We start from the raw sequence: 21,199 nt of genomic DNA, 5'->3' as shown, positions 1-21,199 counted from the left end.
GTATTACATCATGCCGGACTCCTTTGCCCTTTATCTGGGGTTCCTGCCTGGCTCATTCCAGAAGTGACAGAGGCTCCTCTTTTGGTGGTGTGCCTAGCCCATGGGATTAACACACAGACAAGGACCCCAACTAGTGGCTCCTATCCTAATCTGCCCATTGTCCCTTCTGGCCACCAATTTCTTCTCTCCTTAACAGGGAAGTTGTTGCTGGAAACAAAGGTACAATCAAAGAATCTGTTGCTTACCAACAGCATTGAGGTTGAAATTTCAGCAAAGCTATTAGTGTGAAGTGATCATTAATATGACTTTTGGTGAGGTAGGGAGATGTGAAACCTGTTGACTTTTACATTTGCCTTTTTGTTAAATTTTCGGCATTCAGAGCTGGCATTAAATTAAACAATGTATCTTAGAAGCATTGACAAAACTCCTTTCTCACAAGAGTCCATTCCATGTAAAACCGTGAGTCTTACCTTGATGAAATCTCTTGTTAAAATCCCACTGTATAGCTACTTTTCTGCATGTGCAGGAGGTTGAGTTCTAGAATGTGCTTCCTCCCTGCCACCCACATAGAAGGGTTTGGTACAGACAAACTCAGAGCTAAGCTCTGGATGGTAGAAACAAAACCAGTTAGAACAGAAAGACAGAGGTGAATGGTGTGCACTATGAACATTGTGCTTTTCTATTTTTATCTCTTCCACCAATGTGAATGAGATTTTTCATCAGTTAACCACTGAGGTTGGATGAGGGAAAACCCTAACATTAAGTTGCAAGCCTGAGGAGGAAACACACACCTGAAAAGCCAACACCCACCTGGTCTTGACAGCTTTTTGCAGTGAACGGGTGCAGACACTTGTTGCTATTTGTCTGAACAAATACTAACGTTTCTGAAACCAGGCTTCTAAAGTCCGATTGGACAGCCTCTGCTGTCAATAGAGTGGCACTTCCCACCCCTTTCACCCAAGGCCCACAAGCCTTTGTCACCAATTGTCAATGGAGATTCTTTCCTTTATCCTTAGGAAAATGAGTCAGAGAAGATTCCAGGAACCTTATCTAATCAGAGGAAAGCCTTTAGAAATTACCTAACTGGTCCCTAGCTCCCCCTGTCTTTTCCCTGAACAGTAGGATGAAGAAGGAGCCATGTCAGATCCGCCCACTTGGAAATCAGATTCGTCCAGGTTTTCCTTTTCTCCAATAATCTGAAATATGCCTAAGAAAACACAGTTGAGCTTGTCCACTACTGAAATGGCTGAGAGCATTTGTGAAAGTCAAAGTCAGTCAATGTTCCTACAGCCCCTGCATTCTCCAGGGCAAGCTCAAAGCAGCTGAGGGACAGAACTCAATCAAGATTCAAGAGTTGAGGGTTTCTTCTTAATATCTTTAGGAAACAGTGCCATTCCCTCTGTTAGTACATGGTTACAGTTATTCTCTTTTGATACATTATTTCCCCAATTAGTTCCTGTTACTATTTAAGTTGGCTCTTGTATTAGTCTATGTGGTAATAGTGTTTTGAATGGACTGCCAATGGCAAAATAAAGTGGGTCTTTTCAAAAATCACCATACCCAGCAAACCAGGAAACTTGTAATTCAGGAAGTTCAACCAGGAGAAGCTTTTCTCTAGCATCTATTTCCTCAAAAACATAAAAAGTAGCTTTCATTTGGGTTTATTTTAAAATATATCCACTTCTGAATTTATCTATCTAATAGTCAAAACCATTATAAAAATTGGGAAGTCATTTGTTACAGATTTTCTGGGAAAAAAATATAAATTCATCAAAGCTCCACTTCACTGAAGCTTCTAAATAGATCATTTTAAATACATTTTAAATAGATCATTTTAAAACTGCATCCAACCTAAAACTAAACTCAACAGAGTTTACCCACAAACAAATGCTTATAAAGTTTCGATTGCGAACATCAGTTTCAAACATTCCAATACCGAGCTTTACGAAGTGTGTCAGTAACTAAGTACGGAAGTTCCCTAGTTTAGGGACTACTTTGGAAACTGACAGCTCTTTTAAGTGCTCTAAACCAGCCCAAATACTGTAAATGGTAACTCTAAAGAAAAGGGATTAAACTCCTGTTTCATACAGCTCTCAAGCCAGTAAGCCAGATGACACTAGTACTCAGCACAGAAGTCCTCTGCAGCCATCACCTGCCCACAACAGTGGGCACAGGGACCTCCCAAGAGGCTCCTGAGCATTTCTGGGGCAGGATTTTGACTGTCCCACTTGCTTTGCAGCCCCAAAGTCTCAAGTTCTTTTCAATCCTGCACCCACCATCACATGCTCCTAACCCTGCACCACCACCGCTCATTATGGAACAAAGACACAACACTAAAATGTAGTTTTTTGAGGAAAGTCACTTGAGTGCCTGCCATGTATTCTTCAGCATTTGAAGGAAATCATGTGCATATAATGTAATTTCAAAGCGAAGGCTGGCAGGTGGAGAGAGCAGTGGCAGGCAGTAACTGGGGACTTCCCACGAGAACATGGATGAAAAGGCAGAACAGGTTCCCTTCAAGGGGGATGGCAAGACAGGCATAAGATTGGACTGGATTTTCAAAAACTGATACCAGGGGAAAGACTGGGGGGAATTTTTAAAAATGTCCAGGCTTCTCTCTGCCCCCCTCCGAAGGGAGGGGGTAGCAGGAACAAGGTTTTCTTGAAAAATAACCTGGGTTTCTGCTCAGCCACTAAGCTAGCTCTTAGGGCCTGCAGCAAACCACTAACTGATCTAAGACCCTTTTGTGTTCCCAAATAAGTATCTTAGCTCTGGGCTTTGAAACATCTTGCTACAATGACACAACTATTCAAAGGGACCTAGACTGCAGTTAGGATAGATGTTAACAAACTTACAACTCAGTTTATTTCTACACAGGCAACTCTAACTACATAGCTGGAAATGGATCTACCTAGTACCTGAGTAGTATCTCAAAAGCTGAAATACAGGTGAGGCATTTGGGATATGATTTCCAACACTGAAGTATAAGGAGGAACCAAAAAAGAGGCCAAACAAGTCCACATCCACGGACAGTCCTTAATCGCAGAAAATCATCATCATCATCATCATCATCAACTAGAGAAGGTGCCACTTAAGGATGCTGCCCACGTTCACTATGACAAAAAGCACGTCTGACCCATACATAACCTAGTATGCTTTTAATTATTATATATTCAAATTGTACACTGTATCTTTTCCATAATTTTTATTGAATAACTACCACCTTCTCTAAATAAATATTAAAGATATTAATATGCTAAAAGATCACCATGTTATCCTCAAGGCTTATAGAATGTACATGAATGCAGCATTAGTGAATGGGATAGGTTGAAAGCTAGCATACATGAATTCAAATGTTACCACTTCCTATTAGCTCTAAGATCTTAGGTACATTATTTAACCCTCTCTTTTCCATTTACTTATAGGTAAAATATATTTCACAATTTAATTGAGACAATAAAGTTCAATAATAACCTTTATAAGACATAAAGGTCAATAGTGTCCATTTTCATCCTTTAATTCTCCCAAATTAAATTATAACTTCCCTTCTGAATCTATAAGATTTAAAAACTTATTTTAAGAAATTATTTAAAATAATTTTTCTATAATAAGAATGACTTTACCTTTGCTAAAGAGCAAAATCAATTGTCCAGAGGACAAAATTAAATCATTTGGGCAAATCCTTGAATTAAATACCTGAAATGTTAAGACCAATTCCAGGACTGATCCACCCCAAATATCTGAAATTCCAAAGAACTTTCTTTTTGTTTTGAAAAGGCCCTGTGACTAAGGTCTCCTTGGGGATAATTACTTCCAAAAATTTATCAACTGGTGACAACACCTTTGCATTCCTAAAGACTACAAGCAGCAAGTTTATTCCTAATATGGAGTTAAGTAAGAATGTGGGAAAGAGAAAACAACAACACCGTGTGTATATGTGTGTGTGTGTGGCTGTGGGTGTGTGTATGGCCAAGTTGGAATGTCACTAGATAACACATAACACAGAATTTGAAATATCTAAATCGGTTTATCACTCTTAGTACTAATGACTAAGAGATTTCTCTCAAATGCTAATGAATGCACCTCCATTCAGGACACAAGAAAGCCAAGTATTTTCAAGAATCTTAATGAGTTTTGCCTATTCTCAAGGTCATACAACTAATCAAGTTGAGTCCAGGGCTCAACAGATCAGAACAGTGAGCCTTTCTTTCTCTAAAGGTCTCTGAAGTTCCAAGGACTTTTCACCTTTTTTTTCTTTTCATTTAAAACAATAGTCACAGGGCTGGCGCTGTGGCATGGTGGGCTAAGCCCCAGTCTGCATTGCCAGCTTCCCCTATGGGTGCCAATTCAAGTCCCAGCTGCTCCTCTTCTGATCGGTTCTATGGTATGGCCTGGGAAACCAAGTGCTTGGGCCCCAGCATCCACGTGGGTGACCCAGAAGAAGCTCCTGGCTCCAGATTGGCTCTGCTCCGGCCAGCCGTTTGGGGAGTGAACCAGCAGATGGAAGACCTTTCTGTCTCTACCTCTCTCTGTTTGTAACTCTCTCTCTCAAATAAATAACTAAATAAATCTTTAAAAAAAAAATAAAATAAAACAATAGTCATTTAAGAGGCAGACTGAGAATGTTAACCTTCTACTCACTGTGGGCTTATGAAAAATAGTACAAGTGTTCTGACAACATAGTCAAGGTATCACAGCTACACCTGGAGGATTTTTCTAAATAACAGAACTCAAAATTCCAACCAACCACTGTGTAAGGCACCACCATTGGTCTGTCTTGCAATAATCATTTGGTTGAAACAAGCTTGTGAAAAGCTGTAGACATACCGGAGTAGAGGAAACTGGAATTCTTATCACTTTAATGGTGAATGTGATTGATACACTGAGTATGTATGAAGCATTATCCTAAGTGCTTGACAATTTCACTTAATTCTTACAATAACCTTGTATTACATTCCTTATTTTATAGGTAAGGATCGGAGCACAGAAGAACTAAGAAATTTGCCATGTCTTATACAGTTAGCAAATGGCTGAAACAGGATTCCACTTGTGAATCTGACTCCAAAATCCAATCAACCAACCTAACCCTACAAAGTTGGCTTCCTAAATACCATACTCCCTATGGAATAGACGAACAATTGCCAAAATATACATTCCAAATAGATGCTATATGAAATACGAAATTGAGTCCTTGCTTCCTCATCCAAAATGAGTCAATAAAGTTTTTAAAATGTTCAACCGATAAGGGGGAGATCTTGTGAATGTTTTGCCTTCCCCACCGAACACCATTTTCCAATATTATCCTGAAATGTTTCCTTATGCCCTGGGCCCCTGTTGTGCTTACAGATGGTTTCTATTTCTAAATCTCTAAAGCTTTCAGGAATGTCTTCCTGGACTTTCAAGCCAGCTCAGTTGCAACTTCTCAGCACTGAGGGCCCTGGCTAGTTGAACAAAAACCTCTGCTTCCCCAGGATTTGTACTTAAATCCTTAAGGTGCAGAGAAATAAACAGTCTGGTGTTCTCTGCCACCCATTTCATCCCATTTCTGACTTGCGCAGGGAAAAAGAGAATTCTGTTTTAATCATAGCTTCTTAGGCTTGTGTCTCCTCAGGATCACTTAACTATGTTCTGTTGAGAATGACTCTGCATGGCCATCTTTTCTCTTGAGAGAGCACACCAGACCATTCTTCGTGACACTTACCTAGAGGTCTGCCTTCATAGCTGTGAAGGGAATGGCACGTAACAAAAGCCTTCCTTGGACAGGCTGGCAAAGGCTGTGGTTTTAAAAGATTACCCCTGTATTTTCTTAAAAGAATTTAAATGCCACCTCTTGAGTTAGTAAGCAGCCCTGGGAAACTCAAGGAGGGTGGCCATGCTGACATCACACAACCCCCTTCTGGGCAAATTCCCACACAGCACCTCCCAGAATTTCAAACGCGTTTATACAAAAGGACAAATGTGGGGAATTATGACATTTGGGCACCTCTGAAATTAAGATCTGCCTGAATATCCCTGAAGTTCTCAGATCTGTATTAATTATCCTGGCATAAAAATACAGCTGCACATCCACAAATTAGTGATGTCAATCACACTGACCCTGCTGAAAAACACAGGCTGAGAGGCTGAGCTGCCCTTAAGAACCAGCCATGGTACTTGTTCAATTTCAGACAGTATGTGTGGTCCTTATTATAACCTGAAAATAGGAATTACTATCCCATTTTACAAGCGAGAGAAATGGAATTCAGCAAGAATTGATGTCATTCCCCCATGATGCCCTGGGAAATCTCCCTCCACCACAAACCTCCCCAACACATAAAGAATATTTTTTCTTTGAAAAATTTCTAACTATTGAAACGTCACAGTTATTTCCTGATATTTGTCCACCATCATTAAGTTAAAGGGTAAAACTCATATTGAATGGATTATCTAACACCTTAATAGCATAAATTGTAAAGGATTATATGAATTTTTAAAAACTAGGAAAAAATGACAAAGATTAGGCACATATTCCTCAGGAATGTTCCATTTGTCTCTATACCTAGGGCTCTTCCCTTAGCAGTTGCCTGGGTTCCACTTTACCAGCTAAGACACTCACTGAGAAGATAAAGAAGGTGTGAAATGAGTAGGTAAAAACTACTTAAGCAGGATAAACACTTAAACAAATCAAAGCATTTCTTTCAACAGAATCAGATACCAGAGGATTTGGTAAATCATAGTTTACAAGTCTTTTATGGGTATTTTTAAAAATAATTTACAAGAAAAATAAGACAGAAAAATTTTATTAATTCTTTATTTAGTAAGCATTGTTTATCCCAGCCTTTAAAGCTGAGTAATGCTTAAAATACGTGAACAACTTAGCTTAAGATACTCAATGCAGTTCGTTTATCTTGGGGAAACAGTGGGAGAAGTTGAAAATGAAATTATCAGTAAACTAGGTAGGCTTTCTCTTTTCAGTACATATTTAGAACAGAAATTGCTTATTTTTCAAAGATCAACTAGGTTAATGTCATGAATAAGATTTTATTTTATGGCATATGTGTGTATAGGTATATGAATGTCTTAATTGCTTTTAGAAATTATTTTTTTATTCTGCTAATTTTTTTTACAAAACTATCATTAATAACACAATCATCCATTTCACAGTAATCAAATCATAAGTTTTTCTCCAATGTCACAATTCTCTTATCTTGACCATGGAATGTTTGAAATAATTGTCCTTAATGTGAAACTTAAAACTAAAGAGACAGCAAATAGCACATATTAGATCACAATATGGCTTGTTCTGATATATCCAGGTGGTTTCTAAAGAGGTCTCCAACGTTAAGAAGCCTAACCGCTTAGGGCTTTTCTATTGGATATTTACAATAGGGTGAGATGAGGCGAGCAAAGATTCTCTTCTACACGTCACAATGGCTGCCTGAACACCAGTTAAAGAAGAGAAATGACTGTCCATATAATCACTGTTGGTGCACTGCATCCAAAGCTTAATTAGAAGTCTTTGGCGAAAGACCAGCAGGCCAAAGGAATAAGGCAAGTCACAATAATTTTGTAATTCAACTTAAAAATTATCTTGTTCAAAACCCTAAGAGTCATTGAAATGTGTGTGTGTGTGTGTGTGTGTATATATGCTATTGATATTGGGCTATATTCCAACATATCCCCCCCAAAAAAAAGACTACCACCTAAAGGAAAAGAGAAAAGAAAAAAACTATAAGTATACAGATAGCCTTTTAAACCAAAGTAAGCCACTCAACACCGAGTAGAGGGTATAACCTACATAAGCTAGAAGGCAGCCACACACAGCGGCCTTAACAAGAATAGGCCCTGATACACAAAACATGGTCATTGTCAATATCGAATTTTTATGAGAAGGGATAAGAGATGATTTCCATCTGCTGCCATGTGTTCTTCCACAAGGATGTACCTGAGGACAAATTCTTTTCAACAAAACCAACCAGTGCAAAAATAAAACATTTAGCTGGTATTTCATAAATGTGGTTAAATCCCCATATGAGTGGTAAAAATAAAGTAGCTCTCCCTCCCCCCAAAAAATCTCAAGGACTATCACTTGGAAAATCAATCATTTGAAAGAAAATTATACTTCAAAGGTATTTTGTGGCTTTTGCCAGGTTTGGGGGTGGAGGGAGAAGAGGAAGGCAGTGTGAACTCTATCTGCCTACCACCTCCTCCTTCCCCTTGCCTGCATGGCTGTCCCCCCAGGCTGAATGAGGTAAGGAGTGAAAAGAAAAGAGAAAGGGATCCTGGCCAGGTAACCATTTTCTAGCTCTGGATTTTGTAGGCCATCTTGTTCACACGAATGCCAAGATGTCTTCATTTTTCCCAAGGAGTGTCACCAGGGGCAACACCCACTGTCAGTCTGAGACCAATGCCCCTTCATCAAATGACCAACAACAAAGATGTGCCAGGCAAACGGTGGATTGATGCAAATGAAGAAAGCCAACATCCCCGCAGAGGTGTGTTACAAGAAAAAGAACAATGGACAGTATCAGAAAGAAAGAAAAAAAAAAAACAGTGTGCGGCTAAAAAAAATTATTGAATCCACAATTCGTCCTCATCAGAAAAAAGCTACTCTTATTTTTGGTCAATTGAAATCTATCAGAAAGCAAAAGATGAACCCCTAGAAATGAAGAAACGGACACACAGGGGAGACACTGTCATTTGTGGGCAGGGTTTCTCTCCACATTTAGGGCAAACGCCTTTGTTCCTCAGCTCGCGAGGGGAGCGGGTGGGTGGATGATGGGGAGATCAGACCGGGCGGCTGGGCCTTCCACACCCTGCTCTGCGGCGCATGCGCGAGGCCAAGACAAAGGAATAGGTAATTACAGACCCGATTCATTCATTTTGCCCGCAGTACTGGGGGTGTGTGCGCCCAGGCTGGAATCCTGGGGTCTTGGAGAGGGGAGGCAGGTTCCACACCCCCGTAGTAGAAGACGACCTCGAGGCCAGTGTTTGCTCCTCGCCGCCCCCACCCCTGCACAAGTGCCAATGCGGGGACAGAGGTGTGTCAACCCCGCACCGCGTACGCCAAAAAAGCACCCATGTGCGCTGCGCTCATTTCTGCACAGCGAAAACCACTGGGGCCAGCGCTGTCCACCCAGCTCCCTTCGAGGCGGAAATGTCTCTGGGGAAGCAGATAAGGAGCCCTGCCAAGCGTTCGATGAATATTCATGAAAAGAATGCGGTTCCAACCACGCAATATGTGTGCAAGCGGATCCGTGGGTTCTGCAATTTTTATTTTTCTGAGCGGTGGGGGTGGGGCTGAAGGGGCTGGGGAGAGGACCAGGGAGGGGCAGTAGGGACTGGACGTCGGGTTTCAGCCTTGAAGCTGGAGGCACAATCTGTTGACCCCCGCCCCCCACCCCCAAGCCCGGGCTCCAGGCAGGGCTGGGTGCGCACTCCGCCGCGCGCGCTGTCAGGGTCAAGCTCACTCCCCCAGGAGGGGCAGCGGCTGGAGGCGCCCTGCGCCTTCTCCCAAACGAAGGCTCGAAATCAGAAAACGCTGCGGGGCAGCTCGCAGGGGAGCAGGCGGGCGATTCGGACACGTACTTGCGGCCAGGCTGGATCTGCTCGGGATGTGCTGCTGGACGCACGTTGTCTCGTGTGCCTCGTGGCCGAGGGCTGCCCCATCCAGGACCCAGGAGGCCCGCGGGGAAAGGGAACCCAACCCCCATCCTCCGGATCGGGCCAGGCTTGCCGTCTTCTTTCTCCCCTCATCCTCGCCCCGCCCCGGCCCCTCCATCTTCTGCCGCTGCGCCCCTCGCGCCGGGCGCTTTCTTCCCGGCCGTAGATGGCCCCGGGGACGACCACGCTCCCTCCAGCCCTCAAAGCCGAGTTTGCTGGACTCCCACGCGCTCCAAGGAGTTCGCATTGGGCGGTTTCCTCCCTCCACCAGCAGCCACCCCCTCCCCCCAAAAACTTCGCTCCCCCACCCCACCGGCCCCCTCGGCCTCCCCACCCGACGAGTGCACCCCGTTCCTTAAGTGCGACCTGGCCCCAGACTTGGGGGGGGGGGGCTGCAGCCCGCCGCGCCGCCGTCTAACCCGGCCCCCTCGTCCCAGCTGCTCGCCGCGCGGGGAGAGCCCAGGGAGCTCCGGGGTGGGGCGCGCAGGCCCCGGGGCCGCGGTGGTGAGGGCTCACCAGGCGCGCCTCCTTACCGGCTCTGGGTGTCTGTGCCGCCCCTGGTGAGCGCGGTGCCGCCGAGGGCCCGGTCGCTGGCTTCGTCCGCCCGGTGCCTGGCCGCTGGCAGAGGCTCTCTCCCGGCTCGACGGCGCAGCCCGGAGCGAGGAGCGAGCTTGGAGCGCTGCCGCCGCCGCCTCGCCGCTGCTGCTACTGCCGCCGCCGCCGCCGCCGCAGCCTCTGCACCGCTCGCGCTCCCCCTCCCCTTCCGCCCAGCGCCCTCCCCCGCGCCCGCCCAGCCTCCCCGCGCTCGCCGACCCCGCCCGCCGCTCGCCCCTCCCCTGCGACCGCGCCCCGCCCGTCGCCCCCAGCCCCGCGGTCCGCGCGCCGGCGCCCCGCGTCTCGCCCTGCCCGCCCCTCCTGCGGGCGTCTCCCCTCGCTGCCCTCAGACCAGGACCTTGCGCTCTCCCGGACCCCCTTCCCTGTCCCCTCCCCCACTCTCTCTCGCCCCTCTCTCTCTCTGACTTGGAGCTGTGACGAGGAGCGCTGGAGCTCTCGCTCCCGCTACTTCAGGGGCTGCGACGAACGACGCCCCCCAGCTCCGGCTGCGGTGACAGCAGCCGCCTTCGACGGAGGAGAGAGTCCGAGAGCAGGGCAGGCAGCGCCCTGGGCGCGTCGGGACAGAAGCCTGTGGGGTTCGGGCTGCGCTCTGAGGACCACACGCGTACCTCGGGCGGCGCCTGCAAGCGCGGGGCTGAGCCCCTGGGGCGGCCGGCTGGACGCGCGGCGCCGCCCCTCCGAGGATGCTAAGGAGACTTCAGAGAGGAAGGAGGGCAGAGAAGAGCCCGAGGAATGGGGCCGTCGACCCTCTGATGTCTGCGTTCGCACGCAGGCCACCAGGTCTCTCGGAAGCGCATGGCTCCAGGCTGCGCCACCGCCGAGCCCGGGGCCCTGGGGAACAGCGAGGCGCAAAGTCGCCGCCGGGGTTGGGAGATAAGTTCCCTGACGCACCTGTTGGCAGGAGGGAAATGGAAAATAAAATAAATAGTAATAATTAATAACGTGACATCGATGACAACCGTGGCTCTTTCATTAGACAAAAGCCAGTTTTACCTTCCCGCAAAAACCCCATGCGGACCAAGGGAAGTTTTATTTGCTGCACTTGGGCGCCCTCTGGCTGTGCCCGCCTTGCCGGTCTGCACCACAGCACAGAAAAACGAGTGCCTTTCAGATCATTCTCCAGGAGGGTCTGCACCCTGCAGACCCGAGCGTGGATGTGGGGCAGGGCTGCCCCCCGGATTCGGGGGACGAAATGTAACCTTAGGAGGGCGGCAGCCGCCCACCGTAAGCGCGTCGTATTCAACGGCGGAAAGGTAAGTGCATTTTCGCTTCACAGGAAAATAAACTTACCAGAACTTCACTCCATTTAAATTGTGAGGTGACAACGGCAACCCAGTAGCTACACCCGCAGTTCTGCAGTGGGACACGAAGGGCAAGCTGAACACGTTTTGCAGTTTATCAGAGGCTGTGTTGTTACATCAAGGCATGCAAGCTGGGCATCTCCCATTGTAACCAAAGAGGGCTCAGAGAAAGGGGAGAGGGAATTGTTTGTTTTCCCTTTTGACCATTGAGATGAAGTAAGAAATAAGCATAATGTCAGAACAGGGAAGCCAGTTATGAATAAGGTTGTCGCCAAAGCATTTTGTTAGTTGCAGCATTTCCCCCCCTCTCATAACCAGGACAACATCAGTGAACCTGCATATTGGGGGTGGGATAATTCTTTTCCATAGGGTGCTGTCCTGTGCATTGTAGGATGTTTGGTGTCATTGCTAACCTCCACTAGTGACCAGTAGCATGCTACACACACACACACACACACACACACACACAGCATTGCCACCACCACCAGCAGCAGCATGGCCACCAGTTCTAACAACCAAAAATGTCTCCAGTTATGCCAAATATCACCTGGGAGGCAAAATCTCTCCAAGTCGAAATGACAGGACTGTACAAAGATTAACCTTTACGAGTGAGCCTCTAGGTTTTTATTCTCTGGAAATAAATGAATATTTGTCATTTTCTGCTCAAGACATTCATGAAGTCTGTTAGAGGAGTTGATCAGTTAATCATTTAGCCTTCAGAGTTTTGTTCTCTGTGATCTTCCAGACATGTAAATAATCTTAAAACTATTAAATATATGCTCCCATTGTGTTTGCACAGTAAACCTGTGGGTGCTCTCCTCTTTGTATATTCACTTTTTCTAGAAAAAAACATCAAAATTTATGTTCAATATCTTCAGTGCTTCTGGGTAAATTTTCATGATGGAGAAAACCAGCCTTTCAAAGGTGTGGTTGGAATACAGATCACAGGTTACTATAGAAACTGGAGGCAAAAGCTTGCTGGTCCACTCATTTGCGTCTTCCATCAAATTTAGTTGTTCTCTTAAAAGGTTTTCAAAAAATGAAATTCTTTAATGAAATAATAATACAACTGACTGGCAGTACTCTTAACTCCTAAAAATAGAAGCTTTTCCAGAATTTGTAGACATGCAGTAAATGGTAGCCAAAATGTTACATCCTGCAGTGCAACTGCAAGACTATATAAAATTCAATTGGATGATGCTTTTAGACTCATTTTTAATTGTTCATCTAACATGTCACACTCTCAGAGGGCATGCTCCTAGAAAAAAAAATCTAACACACATCCTTAGGGAATTAGTGAATAAGCATGTGAAGCTCTGGAGTTTAGAGAACTGTTAACATTGACCATTGTGGATGTCATGTAGTTGTTTGGATTATAGACTAATGAACTCGGGAGCATATGTTAGGGTACAATTTCTCACAAATTTAATTAGCTTTCACCATCACTTTCATGAGAAGGAGAGAGCTTCACTCACCAAAGGAAATGAATATTATCAGTAAACAAAGCTGGACTTTGTGGTTTATAATCTGAATTCCATTGTCATGTTTAATTGCCTGCATAATTTATGAATATATTTATCAAAAAGATAAATTATCTTATGGTTTAATTCTTGCTAAACGACTTACCATGGAATTACTTGAAATATAATGGATTCATTGTCAGTTGACAAAAGCTTCCATGTGTGTGCTGCTCTTCAAAATACACCTGCTGTGTCAGCACAGACCTCGTGTCACCGCCAACCTCACTGAGGTCGCCCCTCCTCCCACTAAGGCCTAGCATCTTCCTCATCTCCCCATCCTTTCCTCCTAAATGGTTAAACGAGGGTTAATATCTCAAATAAAGGGCAGGTACGGTGGGAAGAATCACTATGTTCCTAAAGTTATATTTATGAAATGCATGAAGTTTGTATACCCTAAATAAAGGGTGTCTGGGGAAAAAGAATAACGTGGAAAGAAAACTTAAAAAAAATGTAGAGCAACATGGATAAAGCAAAAGCCTGGTGACAGTGGTGTCCCCAGTGTTACCCCAGCCACCTTTGCTGGACAGTTTTTTGGATGGTTGCCACTGATTGATGCCTACCGAATTAGCCCAAACCCTCAGAGACCCATTTAGAGAAGTTAAAAGTAAATTCTGCTCCACTGTTAAGTTTTGGGTGCAGGATTTGTTTGCCAATCTCTTCCACAAACCAAAAGCAAAAAAGGCCATACAGCCAGGAATAAAAACATATGTTTTTTTTCCCCTTGAATAGGAACATTCCAGAAAGATGGCGAGTAAGGGTCGCTGGGTGACATGGTCACAGGCTTTTGCAGTAATGGCATGGCAGGGGAAGGATGAAAGATGAAGGAAAATACACAGAAGTCAGTATTTTCCTCCCCCCACCCCCACCAATGCCATCATTACAATCTCACCTTGCACATAGTGAAAGGACTCCCTTTGTTTAAATCAGGGGTCCCCAATGGGTTGGGGACTGTCTTGCTCCCCAGAAGACATCTGGCAATTCCTGGAGCTAGTCTTGGCTGTTCTGCTAGAGGGATGGGGTGGGGAAGTGTTGTGAGCATTTAATGGGTAGCTGCCAGGGATGCTGCTGAACCACCTGCTATGCAGAGGACACAGACCCGCAGCAGATCATTATCCACTCCACCATGTCGGGGACGAGGAGGCCGCGACACCCTGCTAAAGGAGCATGACATTGTGACCAGTTGGAAAAGACTTGGTTTTTTAAGAGCCTGGCTGTGGGGGAAGCTGCCCCGCTGAGGTTCAGGGTGTCTTCAGCAGGACAGCAGGTGTGGTTTCTGGCAGACTTCCCTTTTAACAGGGGCCTGCAGGGTACATCACCTTTGCTGACTCCCTCATCCCCTGGAACAGGAAAGCCACGGCAGCTGCAAGAGCGATGCCAAAGACTAAAATCCAGGATTTTGAATCCCATTCCCCATTCCTATCCACTGAGTAGCCGGAAGAAGAAGGCTTAAGCTCAGTTCCCCTTTTCCCCTTCCTCTTCATGCACTGTAAAAGGATACCTGGGAAGCCTGAGCAAACTGCTGTTTGTATGAAGCACTAGACTTGAAACAGAAGGCCGGCCTGGCCTTGGTGCCACACTAGGAACATCTGCCCACGATGGAAGCAGACTAAACAAACTTTCGGCTGCCTGCATGGTCCTCTCTCCTGACTCCCTTCTCCCTTGCTGAGCCTATATCTGTCCTCTGGGTCTAAAGCACTTTTCTACTCCCCAGCATTTTCTACTGAGAAAATGCATAAAACTATGGTAAAAAGTATATGTGCCTCCTTAGACATCGAGGGCTTTTTCTAGAGTACCTTTCTGTAGAGACACCAGGCAAAGTTCAAGTTCAGGGACCTCAGTATTTCTTTTTTTTAACTTTTATTTAGTAAATATAAATTTCCAAAGTACAGTTTATGGATTGCAATGGCTTCCCCCCCCCCAATAACTTCCCTCCCACTTGCACCCCTCCCATCTCCTGCTCCCTCTCCCATTCCATTCACATCAAGATTCATTTTCAATTATCTTTATATACAGAAGATCGATTTACTATATATTAAGTAAAGATTTCATCAGTTTGCACCCACACAGAAACACAAAGTATAAACTACTGTTTCAGTACTAGTTATAGCATTACCTCACATTGGACAACACATTAAGGACAGATCCCACATGAGAAGTAAGTACACAGTGACTCCTGTTGTTGACTTAACAATAATAATAATAATAATAAATAAACTCTTGTTTATGGCGTCAGTAATCTCCCTAGGCTCTAGTCATGAGTTGCCAAGGCTATGGAAGCCTTTTGAGTTCTCTGACTTCGATCTTATTCAGACAGGGTCATAGTCAAAGTGGAAGTTCTCTCTTCCCTTCAGAGAAAGGTACCTTCTTCTTTGATGGCCCCGTTCTTTCCACTGGGATCTCACTCGCAGAGATCTTTCATTTAGGTCTTCTTTTTTTTTCCCAGAGTGTCTTGGCTTTCCATGCCTAAAATACTCTCATGGGCTCTTCAGCCAGACCTGAATGCCTTAAGGGCTGATTCTGAGGCCAGAGTGCTATTTAGGACATCTGCCATTCTATGAGTATGCTGTGTATCCCACTTCCCACATTGGATAGGGACCTCAGTATTTCTTTGGTTAGATCACCCACTAAACCTATCAGTGCACAAGTTACTTTACTATGGTGTAAACAATGTGCAATAAGTCACGTGACCCTGCTTTTGAATAAATGAGACTGCCAGGCTCCAGTGTTGAATTGTGTGAGCATTAAATCTTGCTCTCACTAACTGCATCTACTCTTAGTTCAGCCTCTACCAGTAAGTAAAATATTTTATTTTAAAAAAAGATTTATTTAAAAGGCACAGTGACAGATCTCCCATTCTCTGGTTCACTCCCCATGGCCGGCAACAGCCAGGGCTGGGTCAGGCTAAAGCCAGGAGCCAGGAACTCTATCTGTGTCTGCATGTGGGTGGCAGGGGCCCAAGCAGTTGGATTGTCATCTTCTGCCTTCCTTAGTGCATTAGCAGGGAGCTGGATTGGAAGTGGAGCAGCCAGGACACAAACCAGTACTCAGATATGCGATACCAGGGTTGCAAGCAGTAACTTAACCCACTGCACCAAAATGCTGGCCCTAAAATATTTTACTTTAACTCCAATGCAAGGAATGGTGCCTAAAATAAATCAGCGAATGTGAGAACTAGTTGCTGAGCAGACTACAATGGATGCATTTGTTATCATTTAGATGCTGCTTCGTCTGCTGCAAGTGCATGTCCTGTCCAAATTCCAGCATCTACCTAAACCTGTGCTTCTGATAGAAAGTCTAAGGCTTCTGAACAGTTGCAAAAACTCTCTTACTTCTCAGACCTAGGAATCCTCTGCACAGCTAAGCTCAACCCAGTATCATGGAGAGTGATTTCTCTCCAGATAACAAAGGTAAGAAATGAGAGCGCACAAGCCGGCGCCACTGCTCAATAGGCTAATCCTCCACCTTGTGGCACCGGCACACCGGGTTCTAGTCCCAGTCGGGGCGCCAGATTCTGTCCCGGTTGCCTGTGGGGAGCAACTGGGAGCAACTCGGACTAGACTAAGTTACTGGAATTAAGACTTATTCTATGCATCTGCTCTCCCACAATATGGCGCTGAGAAGGGAAACAGCTTCTACACAGCTGCCTCCAGTTCAACCAATAAACTGTGGGACCTGCTCCTGATTGGAGGAGAGCAGCGTACTCGGCGTGTGGGTAGCAGAGTTGGGATTGGTGGAAGAGGACTATAAAGGAGGAGAGAGACGGCATGCACCAGGAACATCTAAGGGGAACACCTAAGGGGAACACCTGTGCAGCCCCCGGGAGAGCCGGCCGGCGGTGTGCCACTCCCCCGCGGAAGTGGGGAATGTGGCAGGGGGAACCGCCCTTCCACGGAGGTGGAAGGGATGGTAGCCAACCCGGGAAGGACCAGCAGCCAACCCGGGAAGGGTCGGTAGCCAACCCGGAAAGAACCAGCAGCAAACCCGGGGAGGGCCGAGCAGACAGAAGAACAGAGCAGGGTCCTGTGTCGTTCCTCCACGAAGACGGGGAGCGACAGTTGCCCCTCTTCCAGGCCAGCTCTCTGCTGTGGCCAGGGAGTGCAGTGGAGGATGGCCCAAGTACTTGGGCCCTGCACCCGCATGGGAGACCAGGAGAAGCACCTTGCTCCTGGCTTCGGATCAGTGTGGTGTGCCAGCAGTGGCGGCCATTGGAGGGTGAACCAACAGCAAAAGGAAGACCTTTCTCTCTGTCTCTCTCTCTCACTGTCCACTCTGCCTGTCCAAAAAAAAAAAAAAATGAGAGAGCACAAACTAAAGTGTATTTAAAAAGATATCTGGTATAAACAGTTGAAGGGATCAAAAAAAAAAAAAAGTAAACTAAGAAGCAAGCCAACTGCTGTGTCTGTTGTTTTAAGGGGAACCCAATGCCATGCATAAAAATGACACAGATGATCACAGTGATGGGCCAGGACACACCCAGAAAATCACATATAGATTCTTGAAGAATCTATATTTCTGGGAGACTTGGGAGGAAAAAGAAATTTTCATTGTAGTTAAGATATTAATCCTATCAAAATCAAACACAAGGAAAGGTGTCACAATTTCTTAGGCACCTAAAGCAAACTGCTGAACAGCAGGAATAGTATGGATGCACTTATGTTAGAAATTAACACATGGGAAAATGCCTGCAGGAGTTGACCCCAGAATGCTAACTGTGGATCCCACTGGGAATTGGTCCTATTTCAGAGGCAGGGTAGAAGGCAGCTTAGCTTTCTCATACCACGTTATACAATTCTGTGTTGAATGAATGTTTCTGCAGTGACCATTTATCACCGTGGTAATTAGAATCTACAATTAGGGATGTTTCTGAGGACCTGCTCAAGGCTGAGGAATCACTTCTGGGAGGCAGGCTTCCAGTCAGTGTTCCCCGGGCTGCATTTTTAACACCACACTTCTGCTTCTTGGATTTCTGCTGCTTCACTTTTCAATGACTGGCCCCATTGAGAGGGAGAAGATGGCCTCGATTCTGCCACTTTCCTTTTGGCTTTGTCCTCATGTTGAGGTAGTTGATCAAATGAGGAACAAGAAGATTGGGGCCTACTGTTAGCCCTCCCTAACCCTTGCATATGTGAACTCACTTTTCCATCAACGGACCCATATCACACACACCAAGTTCCAGTTTCTATGTGACATTAACTATTGTTTGTTTCTGAACAAACTTCTATTATACAGCCTTACTGCTAAATCAAAATCAGTTAATCATTTTGTCTTCTGCTAGAGGCCAATTATCTTCCCTTGTATTTTTTACACCTAATATTGTTGCTATGACAGCTTTAAGCACTGCAGTTTTCACCTTGTGAGATATCACGTCAGTTTAAGTTTGTAGAAATGGCTCCATCAATCAATAGTGTGCAGATGTTAATGGTTTTGTCCCCCAATAACATGAAACAAATGCAGTGCAACCAAAAGAACCTGTGTCCCCAGAGCTCCAACAATACCACCTTTCCTTAGATACAGAATGGTTATATGTATATATTGTATGCACATATTTAATTACTGATAACATTAGGCTGTTTTCCCAAGGTTGGTTCACTGTTGGGTGTTGCCTGGTGTAACAATCTCAGTCTCTTATGGAAGTTCTGTGAATAAGAGCCTTGTGTCAATCCTCTTCATCATACTCTCAATGGGAAAATGTATTCTGTTCTTGTAGAGCCTTTCTCGTTGACACTTGTTTACCTCCATTGGAAAATGACTTAGGGAGATGGCAGGTAAAGTGAACAAACTTGGTTGTCAGATAGCAATGGGTTGAAGTCCTAACTTTGCCTCCACTTTCTAGTTCTGTGATTTTGAACAAGTTTACTCACCTTTTGTAGTATTAATCTTTTCTTCTAGTAAATAGTAATATTACCTGCCTCCTTGGGTTATTCTGAGGATTATATACTGAAATGTGTGCCAAGTTCTGAGCTGATTCATAAAACACACTGAGAACATGTGTCCTAATGAAGGTGATTGTGCAGCACAGCTCAGAGGACCATTCAGGAAAGGAGAGAACAAAAGCTAAGCACTGAGTCGGGGAGGACAGAAGGCAGACGTAACTGGGGAGCACGAAGCAAGTCTCTGTGTTCACACGAGGAATATGGCTGTCTGCTCCCTGGTACCAAAGACTAAATTAAATAAATACGTAAATATTTAACTGTCAGTAGCTACTAAAAGGAATCGGTCTCCCTGTGTCAGGAAGGACAAATCTAGAAATCCACACTGAGAGGGCTGTATTGATACATTCTTTTGGGCAAAAGATACTGAATTTTTAAATATTTATTTAAAGTTAGAGGGACACATAGAAGAAAAAGACAGAAAGTGATCTCCCATCTGCTGGTTCACTTCCCAAATGTCTGCTTTAGTTAGGACTGAGCCAGGCTTAAGGCAGCAGCCAGGAACTCCATCCTGGTCACCCACATGGGTGCCCATCCTCTGCTACCCCACCCCCCAGGTACATTAACAGGAAGTGGAATAAGAAGCAGAGCAACTGGGACACCAACCAGCACCGTAACATGGCATGCAGGCATCACCAGCAGGAGCTTAACACACCGGGCTGCAACACCGGTGACAGGATACTGAATTTCTTCATGGGAAAAATTGTTTAATGAAGACATTTATTAGAAATACAGAAACTCTCTGACAGGACCATTTATTTTATCAACCCCCAAGCTGCAGAAACTCTCAGTTCCACGAAGGCACTAAGGCATTTTATCTTGGTGGGTGATCTCTTGTTGCTCACATAGGCAATTTTGTGCTGGAGGCCATTAGGAAACTCCTGGCAGGTGGAAGGGCAGCAACCCTCTCCTTGGATGGTGCCAGCATTTCCACTGGGGCCACAGAGTCTCTGCAAAATGGACTTCCCCAGTCTCTGTCGCTGCCTCTCTTGAGTCTCAAGCAGAGCTTTTCAAACCTGGGGACCCCCGATTCCTGGGGATTTAGGGAAGGATGTTGGGAGTTCTTGGCTGCCAACCCCCTCAACCCTGGACCCAAAATTCTCTGCACTAAATCACATACATTTATGTATGTTGTGAACATAAATTAAAATGTTAAAGAATATCTCATAATTATGTAAAATTTCTGTGTGTCAATTAAAAATTAAAACATTTTAACATAATGATATGGTCCTACTAAAACCAGCCCTAAACTATAATAAAGTGAGTTTGAAGCTTTCTTTCAGAAAAATCGAATTCCTTGAATTTAAGTTATCTTATTTACTTTAGAATTGTATTCAGGGTCAACAAATAAATAAGTAAAAGAAGCTCTCTAATGTTTTTAACATTTTGTCTACAGAATTTCATGTGACTATTTTTATATTCTCAGATCATTATCTTTTCACTAAAATAACCCCCTGCACATTCTTTTATGTATTCAAACCCATTCAGTTGGTTTTTTTCATACACTGAAAATATTTATGATCATCTGCCACATAAGGTGATAAAGATTTGAGTTTAATCCCAATTTTCATTAATAAGGGCTTACACTGCATTCTGATGTTTATTTAACTTCATGCATCTCATGTTATCCCCACAGTCAAAATATAGCATGAAAAATTTACCAATCTAAACTGGAATTATCTCCTTGTAGAGAAGCAAAGGGTGAGAAAAGAAGCAAGGAAAGCCACCCACTAGAAGAGACACAGAGGTAACTCATGCTAGGGGAAGCACAGCAAATACCAGAGACAGTGCAGGAAATCTTTCTGAAAAGAACACTTTAAGCTACTACACATCAGAAAGTTTTTCTCAAGATATACGATATCAAATGAATCTGAAATAAATTGGTGCAGATCTGTTTTCACTTAGATAAATTTTTAGAGATTGCAGTTTATAATTTCAAGTCTGTGTTTATTTCTTATTCCATCATTTAATGTCAAGAATCCTTTAAGGGTTTACGTCTAATTCAAATCTATAATTCAGTTGAAACCATAATGTTTTGACAGGCTGTGTTTTTGAATCACTCTTTGACATACTGTCAAAGAATCCATATTGTCCAGAAATACACAGCTCCAGAGCCTACATATCCAGGGTAAATACTGACAATCAATCAATATCAAGTCATCGGAGCATTCTCTCTGTGGACAAAATTTCT

At 44.6% G+C, this 21,199-nt stretch overlaps 1 protein-coding gene and 1 long non-coding RNA gene across 3 annotated transcripts in view; one reads left to right on the top strand and one right to left on the bottom strand.

The window, feature by feature from the left end:
• The window catches only part of BASP1 (brain abundant membrane attached signal protein 1), a 57,789-nt gene extending 46,776 nt beyond the window's left edge, over window positions 1-11,013 (bottom strand). Inside the window, exon 1 of one of the 2 annotated variants that reach the window (XM_089312653.1) lies at window positions 10,866-11,013. The gene's annotated coding sequence lies outside the window, so the exon portion shown is untranslated. Of the gene's footprint in view, window positions 1-10,175; window positions 10,403-10,865 lie in introns of those variants that run through there. The other variant, XM_070056612.2, reaches the window with a different exon arrangement.
• A 175-nt stretch (window positions 11,014-11,188) lies between these two features.
• The window catches only part of LOC149122314 (uncharacterized), a 37,997-nt gene continuing 27,986 nt past the window's right edge, over window positions 11,189-21,199 (top strand). Inside the window, exon 1 of the long non-coding RNA XR_016220109.1 lies at window positions 11,189-11,510. This is a non-coding gene — a long non-coding RNA (uncharacterized LOC149122314). The remainder of the gene's footprint in view (window positions 11,511-21,199) is intronic.

This window comes from Oryctolagus cuniculus, chromosome 14 (assembly GCF_051225735.1).
Source record: "Oryctolagus cuniculus isolate XC-2025 breed Fujian yellow rabbit chromosome 14, ASM5122573v1, whole genome shotgun sequence".
Taxonomy (NCBI): domain Eukaryota; kingdom Metazoa; phylum Chordata; class Mammalia; order Lagomorpha; family Leporidae; genus Oryctolagus; species Oryctolagus cuniculus.
Note: the sequence above shows the minus strand (reverse complement) of the source record. Positions and strands in the feature narration are given on the sequence as shown.